This window comes from Hemitrygon akajei, chromosome 21, assembly GCF_048418815.1.
Source record: "Hemitrygon akajei chromosome 21, sHemAka1.3, whole genome shotgun sequence".
NCBI classification, from domain to species: Eukaryota; Metazoa; Chordata; class Chondrichthyes; order Myliobatiformes; family Dasyatidae; genus Hemitrygon; species Hemitrygon akajei.
Window position 1 is genome coordinate 51656572 of NC_133144.1, and position 12109 is coordinate 51668680.

Genomic DNA, 12109 nt, shown 5'->3' on the forward strand with positions numbered 1-12109 from the left:
ATTTTCGGAGATAAATCCCCTTTCTTCTGTCCATTGCCCTACCCACCTTTGTTGATACCTAGAGTAACTTGTATCCCTCTTTCTGAGTTTTAATTAAGAGTTCTGGATCCGAAATGTTTGCTTATTTCTGTTTTTGGAGATGCTGCCTGAGCTGCTGAAGTTTTACTGCATTTTCTGTTTTTATTTTGGATTTTCAGCATCTGCAATTTTGATTTCTCTTGTGTTTAACATGCAGTTAAGAAAGTCAAGGAGAAACTTGCATTTAAGAAGTTACATTTATGAACTGGATGGATGGTAGCTGTACTCTGCCCTGAAACATACTTTATAACTATTTTCAGCATTTTGAAATGTGTCACTATTGCAGTGAATGAAAAATGGCTACCAATTTAGACATGCTTGTGATCTCAGTAAGTGCAGTTAAATAATATCCAGATAATCTATTTTCGGTGTTGTTGATTCAGAGGTAAATAATGAAGAACACTGGAGTTATTGAAAAGAATGCATTAGGATCTCTAATATTCACTCAAGAACAGGGATTCAGTTTAACATCACATTTCCACTGGTGCTGCAGCTCTCTATGTTGGATAAATGTTCTGTTGAGATATTTGTGTTTGAGTTCCTGAAATGGGTTTTGAACCCACAATTTCCTGTGTAGTTCTCAACTTGCAACGTGGCTTATGTTTTATCTAGGGAATTTATAAGGTCTGTTGCCTTCAGCTAAAAGACTAGAAATTGTTGTAAAAATTTTATATAAACAAAAAAAAAATGCATACTGCTTTCACTTGACATCACTTTGCCTCCTTCTTAAGCCAAGGTATTACAGTGTCCATGTAAAATTCAACCGTGCAAGTATGGGCTTTCTGAAGTAAAACTGAGTAGGCAGGTGTTGTTCTTTAGGTGAATAAACCAAAGACCCTGTTCTTGTGGTTAGAACGAATGTCAAGAATAAAAGAATTTCAATGTGTTCTATCTGGTTAAAACATTCCTTTTGAAATCACCACAAAGAGATTAATTTCCCAATAAACTTTTTTATCTGGAGGATTTTGACATGTTCAACATACCACAGTTTTATTTTAAAGTATTATAATAGTGAATTGTGTGACTTCCGCATTTACTGCATGCCCTGGACCTTGCTTCTTAACTCATCTCAAACATGTTTGCAATGTGCAAGATCTAATTCTCTTAATTAGCCAGTGATGATGATTTACTTTGCCTATAAACTGCAGTTCGTATCATCTGTTATGGGGGTGAGGAGATATTTAAATAAACTTCAGTCAGATCAGACATTGCGTATTGTATGCAGTTCTAGTTACCCTGTTAGAAGAAGGATGTGTGGGTTGTGGAAAGGGTGCAGAAGAGGCTTACGAGGATGCTACCGGATTTGAGGGTATAAGTTAAAAGGTTAGACAAACTTGGGGTTGTTCTCCCTAGAGAGTCGGAGGCTGAGGATTTTTAAAATTATGAGAGGCATAGTTAGGTCAGAATTTTCTTTTCCCAGGGTAGAAATGTCAGATACCAAGGGGACAAGCTTTTACGGTTAAGGGGTGGGGATGGATGGTTTAAAAGTGTTGTGAGAGGTAGTATTTTACACACTGGTAGGTGCTAGGAATGCATTGCTAAGGGTAGCAGCGGAAGCAGGCAGTTTGATAGAATTTAATAAGCTTATTCAAGGATTCAAAGTAAATTTATTACCAGTATACAACTCTGAGATTAGACTTCCCCACAGAAAACCGCAAAACAAAGAAGAACCATGAACTCCGTTCAAAGAAAATAAACATTAAATCCCCCCCCCCCACGTGCAAAAAAAATCATGCAAACGGCACCAAGAAAACAAGTAAGACACAGGATGAAAAACGCGAAATCAAAAGGCAGAGTTTAGTTCAGCTCAGTGTTTATTATCTGTAGGACACCCCAATTCAAAATAGTCTAAACTAGCAACAAAAAAGAGCAACCAGAACAAATCATATACGTGAATTAGAATCCACAAGCCATGTCGATGAAACCTTGCTCCAGCACCATCCTTAAAAATAGACACTCGAATATGAATGGGAATGGAGTGAAATGAAACACAGGAGGAGTCCATTTTATATAAATTGGCATCAAGATTGGCACAACATCATGGGCTGAATAGTCTGTCCAATGTTGTACTGTAGTATGTCCTATAAAGCTACTGAACCCTCATACACTACAAAAATATGGGTTAAATGCTGACTATTCTGACGTCTATCAGAACTTTCTCAAGATTTGTCAAATGCAAATCTCTGTTGCCTTTCATGCATTTGCTGCTTGTTTGCTATTTCTGCTGCATTTCTCCATTGGTACCGACTTTAGCTCTCTGTCCTACAGCCCTTATAAGGTTATGGCATCCAAACCACCTGAAAACTGAGTAAGTATTTTAGCACTTTGTCATCTTGATCTTTTTCAGTTTATGCCAGTCTCTTGCATATATTACCAGTACAGGCCTTGCATTGGTAATCTTACCTGCCATTATGTCATGATTCTATTTTAACCAATGATTCCAGATCTCCAGCTTTGTTTTCCTACATGTTTAAGTATTTTAATTTGGATTCTTGTTGGTTCAGTGTGGTTTATTCATTCATGTAATTGCACTAGCTAGGGGTGTCATGGTAGCGTAGCAGTTAGCATAATACTAGTACAACGGCAGCTGTAAGACTGGGGTTCGATTCCCACTGCTGTCTGTAAGGAACCTGTATGTTCTCCCCGTGACTCTGTGGGTTTCCTCCAGGTGCTCTGATCTCCTCCCACATTCTGAAGATATATTGGTTAGAATTAGTGAGTTTTGGGCATGTTACATTTGTGTTGGAAGCATAGCAATGCTTGTAGGCAGCCCGGGACAATGCTGATATGATTTGACACAAACGGCGAATTTCAATGTATGTGTGACAAATAAATCTTTATATTTAGATCATTATTTATTACCCATTCTTGTAAACTATGCAGCTTGTCATTTTAGAAGGTAGAGTCAGCTATGTTGCAAAGTTTGTGTGAGTAGGGCAGATTTCCCTGAAAGGGTATTAGTGAACATCACTGAAGTAGTTACATGGTCACTGCTACTGATAGTAATATGATTTATTTCAGACTTAGTTAAATAGAATGTAAATTTGCTGGCTTGTGTAGTAATGATCAAGCTCTATTTTCCAGATCAGTAATCTGTGCCTTGGATACTAATCCAATAGTGTAACCTCCAGGTTTCTATATCCCTCTCCTTGCTTTCCACTCTCTTGGTTATTTCTTGCTGATATCACTCAAAATCTCTCTACCTTTCCACACACCTTTAACTTTCACAAATCTTCCAATTCTATTACAGTCTTCCTCACCCACCTGTCCCCAAACCAGCAATTACCTAAGGTTGTCACTTTCTTTTTGTACGACTATCCCATCCCACAGTCTCTGTTACAGTTTGGAATAAAATTAAAAATTAGCTTTACTTGTCATATGTACATTGAACATCGAAACATCCAATGAAATGTGTTGTTTACATCAATGACCAACACAGTCCAAGGATGTGCTGGGACAGTCTGCAAGTGTCACCATACTTCCATCGTCAATGTAGCATGCCCACAGTTCACTAATATGGGAGGAAATTGGAGAAACCCTTGGGGAGAACATATAAAACACCTTACAGACAGTGGTTGAATTGAATCCCAATCTTGCAGCTGGTACTGTAAAGCATTGGGCTAACCCCTATGCTGCATTGCCATCCATACCTTTCTTCATAAAATTTACTCATGGCTACTTTTAGATAGTTTTTGAAAGTATTTGTCTAAGAAAACATTTTCCTTCTACAGTAGGCATCTGGCCAAATGTTTGTTTCATCTGATCTAGCTAGGTTGGCTAACATGTGCCCTAAGTGACTAAGTTTAGTTTGATGGGTTTTTACTGTTGCTTTAGTCAAAAGTGGCTTCCTTTTCCTGAATCATGAAAACCCATGAGCAGTAATTTTTAATTTACTTTTTGGGGAATGAGGGATGTTGACCTGAGAAATCTTTACCCTTTATCCTAAAGCAGTATCCTAATTGATCATTTTAAAATTGGATATCCTGCTGCTGTTTCTAATGTCAGAGGTGCAGATTTTTATCTGAAGCTGTACTTGTGTCTCTTAATTGCTTGTTTTCTGACCACTATTGAAACTTGCAGAATTGAGCAAGTAGATGAATGTGAAAGAACAAATCCATGTACCTGGTGCATTTTCTAGAGCATTATGGAGTGAGTGAAATATTATACTTTTAAGTCTAGATGTATGGTCCTGCAGTTGTGCATGGTTGGATCCCGCACAGGAATTATGTTAGTGATCACATCTGTTTTACTGATCTTGATTGAGGGAAATATTGGCCCTAGAACTGGCGAATATTTTTTTCTCTGTGTGCTTTAGCTTTGAATGAGAAATGAATATCAGCACATAAAGGAAAATTGCACCCCTGCCCTTTAAAACCCCACTGCTCCCTGATTGTTGTAAATAAAAAGGTATTTCTAATATACTGCATAGAAGTTAATGGACAACCATTTATTCAAATATGTAGTTAAAGATCCTATTTGCTTAGCATTGACTTAATTGCCATCATGTTGAAAAGGAAAAAGAACCCATTAACAAGCGCCATTAGTACTGCTGATTTATGGCTACCTTTTATATCTGGAGGAGGCTGCTGGGATGGCAGTCAGAGCGGCTTGGTGCCTTTTGACATCAACTTGCCTTTTAGCTAACAGCACTCTGGCCTTGCAGTCAAAGCTCGTAGCTTTGAGTTTTGATCATGTAATCCATCTCCTGTTCCTGCGCCATATCAAAGCAGTGTCCCATCGTCAGAGGCGCCATCCCTTGATTGATTTGTTAATCTGAGATCCTCTTCCGACCAATATTGATTTCTTTTCTGAGGGTATTTAGGGCAAAATGTTTTATTAGATAAAATGGTTAAAATCAAAAGACAAAATTAGATAAATATTTCATAAAGCTGTTTCTGCTGAGTAATTGAATGGGATCTTTCTGAACTGTAAGCATGTGTTTTTGTTAAACATCTCAGGGTACCCCTGCAATTAAAGAGAGTTTGCTCTATTTAAGTTTGCCTCTCTCTATTTAATTTTTTACTTGTTTTAACATGGCATTTCCCTTGTTCTTAACTCAGAGGAATGTGCAGGTTATATTATTTGCAATCTTTTGAAAGGGCACACACATTTTCGTAACAGTATGGGATAAATATGTGCTCATGCATCCATTAGCTCAAGTTTTGGTATAATTATTGGCGATTTGTATTTCTGGGGATGGCAATTTCCTTCCTTTAAAATACATTATAATCATGAGTTACTATTTACAGTATAGTAATAATTTGACCTTTGCAGTTCCCATGAATAGCTTCCTGTCTCATGAAGTTCATTTCAATTTCTGCACTTCTTGGTCCAAACTCTCACTGTCTTCCTTGGCTTGCATAATAACCACAATGCTTGGGGATGAACAAGTTAGTGAGTTAAACACAGTAAACTGATATGAAGCTAACGACTCAAGTTGTGGATAAGCCTGCTTCTCCCAGATATAATACCAGTGAAAATCCACATTTCAGTGAGGTTCATCAAAGGCATTTAATATTGCTTAATGAAGGAACATGTGTCAACTTACAGCAACAAAGGAGGTAATTATTATACCCCAGAGAGCAAACAGCTATTTAGCCTAACCTAATCCCCAGGTTTAGCCCATGGCTTAGTCAGTAACAACACATAAAACACTCATAAAAACACTTGTTAGATTCATTATGTGTTTCACCTTGATTTCCCTTTCAGTCAATAGAGTTTTGAATAATCGGTATTATACTGGAGGAAAAATAGCTGGCTGTGCTAAATAATTCTTTAAAATGTCTTGTGCTCTAGCCTTTCCCCCAATAATGGGAACAGAAAATGTGAAATTGAGATTTCCAATAGTAACACTGAGATGATTCATCTTCAATCTTCCCAACACTGATTGATAACCATTGACACATCCAAGAGGCATGAGTACATGCTGTTAGGTTCTCAGTTATTAAAAAAACCATAACAACATAAGATATAGGGGCAGAATTAGGCCATTTGGCCCATTGAGTCTGCTCCACCATTTTATCATGACTGATCCATTTTCCCTCTCAACCCCATTCTTCTGCCTTCTCCCCGTATCCCTTCATGCTCTGACTATTCAAGAATCTATTAACCTCTTCTTAAATATACCTAAATACTTGGCCTCCACAGCTGCCTGTAGCAACAAATTCCACTAATATACCACTCCCTGGCTAAAGAATTCCCTCCTCATCTCCATTCTAAAAGAAAGCCCCTCTATTCTATTCTGAGGCTGTGTCCTCTGGTCTTAGACTCTCCCGCCATAGGAAACATCCTTTCCACATTCAAAATTCATTATAATTCAAGAATTGGTCACTGCTATGTTGGAAGTTCACTTGTCCCCTTCAAAGGTGCCTGTACTTCATTACATATAATGCTGCTTTGAGGTATCCCAAAGATATAATGCCAGCTCTATTTTATAGCAGTCTTTTTTTTTTTTAAACTTTTTTTATTGTTTTCAAATAGTTACAGAATAAAAGTGTATGAGAAAAAAAAATGTTACCCAGCCCCCCCTCCCCTTAACCCCTCCCCCCTAACATCCCTAAAAAAAAGAAAGAGAAAAAAAAAAGGAATGCCTGGATATTGGAAGATCCCCTGACCCAAAATACCGATTGCCCACTTTGCTCCATAGATGCTTCTAAACTTGCAAGTTCTTCTAGCATGTTGTTCCAGATTTCCAGCATCCACAGTCTCAAGCTCTATTTGTTCCTTTCCTGTAAGATTCCATAAAATCTTGACTTAAGATACCCAAGATAATTAGGTATTTTGAGTGTGCAAGAATGAGAAACTGGTGCTCTATTCTGGTTAGCTTCTTTGATTTAAATAGTGAAGCAGCCCAAGATGGTGTAAGGTGCTACAAATATGCTAAAACAATTAAAGTATGGAATAGAAAATGAAAATGCTAATTTACTCAGCAGATTAGGCAACATCTTAGAGAGAGAGAGAGAGAGAGAGAGATAGAGAAAGAAAACAAAGTTAACATTGCTAATCATTGATTGTTTTCACCAGATTTGAAAAAGGGAGATGGTAACATGAAGGAAAATGGAGGGAATAACAGAAGAAAAAGATAAAAATTAGCTTTATTTGTCACATGTACATCGAAACGTACCATAAAATTTGTTGTTTGCGTCAATACCAACAGTCGGAAAAAGTGTTGGGGGCAGCCTGCAAGTGTCACTATGCTTCTAGCGCCAATGTATCATGCCCACTCTTACTAACTGTAACCCATATGTCTTTAGAATGTGGGAACAAACTGGAGCTCCCTGAGAAAACCCAAGCATACCCTGGGAGAATGTGCAAACCTCTTTCAGGCAGTTGTAGGAATTGAACACCAATCTTCCGATTGCTGGCGCTGTAAAAGGTTAAGCTAACCGCCATGCCCTCGTGTATAATATTAAACTTTGTAAAATGATGAATGTCTGTCAGGTCCAAAGACCATTTAACTTTTTCTGAACTCACAGCATGTGCAGTATACATGTTTGTTAGTGAGTGATTTCTTTCAGTGAATTAACATTGTTGATGCCTGTAGAATGTTTGTTGATCTTAGCTGGATTATTTCTTAATCATAGGCTTTATTAAAATGTGAATGTCTGTCAAGTGGTTTGATAGTTGGCTTGATGGATTCTTTTTGGATTTGGGCTTATCGCTTATATGTCAACATTAATGCCCTTTTGTGAATCCAAGGGAATGTTGTGTGTCCAGATATGTACGAATGAGGATTGATTTAAGAGAGTTGTGTTAATGGACACAGGATATGTTTGGGAAAAAAACAGGCTGTGTTGAGAAAAAAGATCGAGGAGGTTGTCTGTCTCTTTGTGTCTCTGCATTTGAGAAAGTTGTATTCATTTGGGGGGGTGGGGCCTTCCCTGTCTTTGTTGGACTTCAGCTGGGACTGGAGGTTGTGATCAGTGCCTCACGAGCGAGTCGGAATTTGGATCTCACCAACATCAGCAACAATCAAGTGATGACTAAGAATCATGAGCTCAGAAATCTTTGGGGAAATCTTTATGACTTGCTACGTCGTATTCTGTGTGGTTTATTTATGCTTTCTATTTTATGACAATAAATTAGGCTTGTATGGTATTACCACATCTCCTGGACACTTGAATAATCTGGTTTTGATTAATTCAGCCTATTCCCATGCCATGATAAAGTGAAAGGCAGGGAAGTAGGATGTGAAGGTCCTAAACTATTGTTCTTACAACCCATTATCCAGTGTGTTTACATTATACAACAGATTGAAGAGCAGCTACCTCATATCTCCTGTGACCTGGGTACAATCTTGGCTTCCAGTGCTGTTCATGCAGAATCTATGTATTCTTTCTGTGACCATGTGGATTTCTTACAGGTCCTCTGGTTTTCTCTCACATTCCAGACATGTGCGTTAGCTGTAATTTGCCTCCAGTATACAAGTTGTAGTAGAATCTGGAGAGAATAAAATGGACCAGGGAATGGTTCATGTAATTGGGTATTTGATGGTTAGCATGGACTCACTGAGGAGAAGGACCTGTTTCAAAGCTTTGTAACCCTGTGATAATCCTGTTATGTTCCACACCTGACCATATAATGCGTGAAGAACGTAATACAATGAATTATATACTAATCCTACTGTCTGCCAAATCACAAACTCTACATAGAGGAATTCTTAATTTTAAAATCTAGGTACTGCAGAAAGAGGATCAAAAACCCATGAATTAGCTGGGCAATTGTAAGTATTATCCTCCAATCTTCCAACATATGCTAATGAAGAATTTAACAGGGATTACTAGATATGTGAAATCTCTCCTTTTTTAATCCAGGTACATCAATAATGATCATCTTAAGTCTCAGCTATTTAATTTTTTTACAATTCAAGTGGATTTGGGTGCAAAAATGTATTTTCCTGAAAATCATTAAAGCAAAGGGTGTACAGAAATTATACTGTATAGGAGTCTGTTTTCTAACCCAGCAAGCTGACATACTAGCTGTATACTGTACCTCGGTTAGCACCAGCAAAGGGGCTAGTGTTGAAGCTAGGTCAGTTTACTATGTGATTCTGCCTATACTGTCTGATTGTGATAATCTGAGTTTGTGAAAAATGAGATAAGTTATATATGTGGAGGTTTTGCAGTATGAAATTGCTCTTCATATTTGGGGATACAAATAAGGCAGGGATATATTAAATGGTTCTACTCTTCAGTCACTGTAGTTGTCAGTTTTCAATATTGGCAGCTTTTCATGATGTTTGATGGGAGATACTTGGCAATGTAACAGTTCTTAATTACAATTTTATTATACAGTTTATTTTACTGTATAACACAAAATTGTACTGTACTTTCAAAAGAAATGCCCAGAATTTTGGCTTGCAGTAAAGGAAGTATAACTGCTAATGTGTTTTTCAAGTATCAAACAAATTTCAGAACCATGTTGAAAACTGGCCAGGTATATCCGGGTCTCAAAATGTAGCGCAAATATAATCCAGCTAGTCACTGCTTAATTAGTCTACATTCAGCCAGCAGCAAATAATAGGTGGTGAGTTTCATATTGCTATTAAGTAGTACTTGCTTGACAGTTACTAGCTGATTGATGCCCAGCTTGGATTTCTGCAGAACAATTTGGTTCCAGAACTTGCTGCTGCCTAGGTTCAAATGTGGACCAAGGAATTGAATTCGTAAGGTGAGCTGAGATCGACTGCCATTGATATCAAGAAAGCACTTGGCTGAATATTGTGTCACGGATTCCCAGGAAATAGTGTTTCATACTAGAGGGGATGTGTGAGGGGGTAATTTTTGCACAAAGAATGGTGGGTTCCTGGAATGCATCTGCATGGGTGAAAAAGGAGGCAAATACGACAGAGGAGTTTAAAAGGCTCTTAGATAGGCACATGAATGTGCAGATAATGGAAGGATAGGGACATTATATAGATAAAAGGGATTAAGTTAGGTGCTTATTTACTAGTGCAGTTAGTATTTCACAGCATTGTGGACTGAATTTTCTATAAAAATGAAGTAAATAGGTTTCAGTGTTTATCCACTGTTGGAGAACGCGGTGCTGGAGTCGTATCTTGCACAGAAGTATTTGTGCTCGTTCCAGCAATAAGACATCATAGCAGGAGTTGTCAGGACAATATTCTTGACTTAACTCATTTTGACTGTTTCATTAATTACCTTCCTTCCATCACAGAGAGAAGTAGGATGTTTACTGGTGATTGTACAATGATCAATTCCATGCACAACTCCCAAGCAAATGCAACCATGCACACCTGCATGCAGTGAGATTTAGATCATGTTCACAGATGGGCTGATGAGTGGCATATATTTGGCACATGTTGAGTAATAAATATCTCCGATTATAAAGAAACCCAGAAAAGAACTCAAAGGAAATGAGGATAGCCAGGAGGGGGTCATGAAAAGTCCTTGGCAAGAAGAATTAAAGAGAATCCCAAGGCATCCTGTACATACATCAAGAGCAAGTGGATATCTTGCAAGAGGGTAGGACCACTCAAGGATAAAGGGGAGATTTGCTTGGATGTGGAGGATGTGGGTGAGGTTCTTTGTTAGTACTTTACATCAGTATTTACCAAGGAGAAGGACGTGGAAGATAGGACGATCAGTGCTGAGCATACTGATATGCTAGGGTATTTTGAGGAAAGGAGAAGGTAGTGTTGGGTCTCTTAAACAGCATTAAGGTGGATAGGTCCCTAAGACCTGATGGGATATACCCCAGGTTATTGAGTAAGCCAAGAGAAAAATCTTGCAATAATTTTCAATATCAATGACCAATATCTTCTCCAGCCACAGGCAAGTTCCCAGAATACTAGCAAGTAGCTAATGTTGTTCCATTGTTTGAGAAGGGAACCAGGGATAGTCTTGGAAACTATAGACCGGTGAGTCTCACGTCAATGGTGGGGAAGTTACTAGAGAGACTTCTTAGGGAGGAGATATTTGAGCATTTAGAAGATATGACCTAATTAGGGAGAGCCAGCATGGCATTGTGCGAGACAAGTCACGTCTTAATAATTGGAGTTTTTTGATGAGGTGGTGAGTGCCTGCAGTGCAGTGCCTGGGGTGGTGGTAGATGCAGACATATTAGAGGCTTTGGATAGGCACATGAATGTGAAGAAAATGGAAGGATATGGACATTGTGTAGACAGAAGAGACTAGTCAGCTTACTAATGTACTTGGTTTGGCACAACATTGTGGATGAAGGGCCTGTTTCTGTGATACTCTATGTACTCTTCACATTCAGTGATGCTATCATTGATGAGACCCCACCATCAACATCCTTAGGACCACCATTGACTAAAACCTCACATTGGTAAATAAATTGGTTTATTATTGTCGTATGTACTGAGGTGAAAAACTTGTCTTGTATGCCATTCATACAGATAGTTAATTACAACAATGCATTAAGCTAGTACAGTACAAGGTAAAACAACAGCAGTAACGCAGAAGAAAATGTTGCAGTGACAAAAGAAATGCGATACAGGTAGACAATAAGGTGCAAGGTCATAATGAGGTAGATTGTGAGGTCAAGAGTTATACTAGAGAACAGTTCAGTAGTCTTACAACAGTGTGAAAAAAGCTGTCCTTGAAGTTGTATGTGCTTGCAGGATATTGTACCTTTTGCCCAATGGGAAGGGGAGAAGAGAGAATGTCTGATTACCAGGATCTTTGATTATGCTGGCTGGCTGCATTACCAAGGCAGTGAGAAATATGCGTCCAGTGTGTTAACATTGTTCAGTGGTCTGAATGACTGATTTTTGTTACTTTTTTTAATGTTTGTTAGCCTTTCTGATACTTCCTCATAAGACAACAGCTAATTCCAAAAAATAGCTCTGATCAACGTTCAATTAACACATTTAAATAAGGTCGCTCAGTGTGGTCTGACCTTGCCCACTATATCTGAAGCATTGCACATCTACTTTTGTCCTTTTTGCCATCACAATGAACAACAGCGTTCTGTTTACTTGCTCTTTTTCCATAAAATGCATTTGTAGATCATGCAGCAGGACATCCCTATTCCTCTGTATCCCAGA

General features: G+C 38.3%; 1 protein-coding gene across 5 annotated transcripts in view; it reads left to right on the forward strand.

Moving 5' to 3' along the window:
• The window catches only part of csgalnact2 (chondroitin sulfate N-acetylgalactosaminyltransferase 2), a 68418-nt gene that overhangs the window by 32048 nt on the left and 24261 nt on the right, over window positions 1–12109 (forward strand). The gene's annotated exons all lie outside the window — the stretch shown is intronic.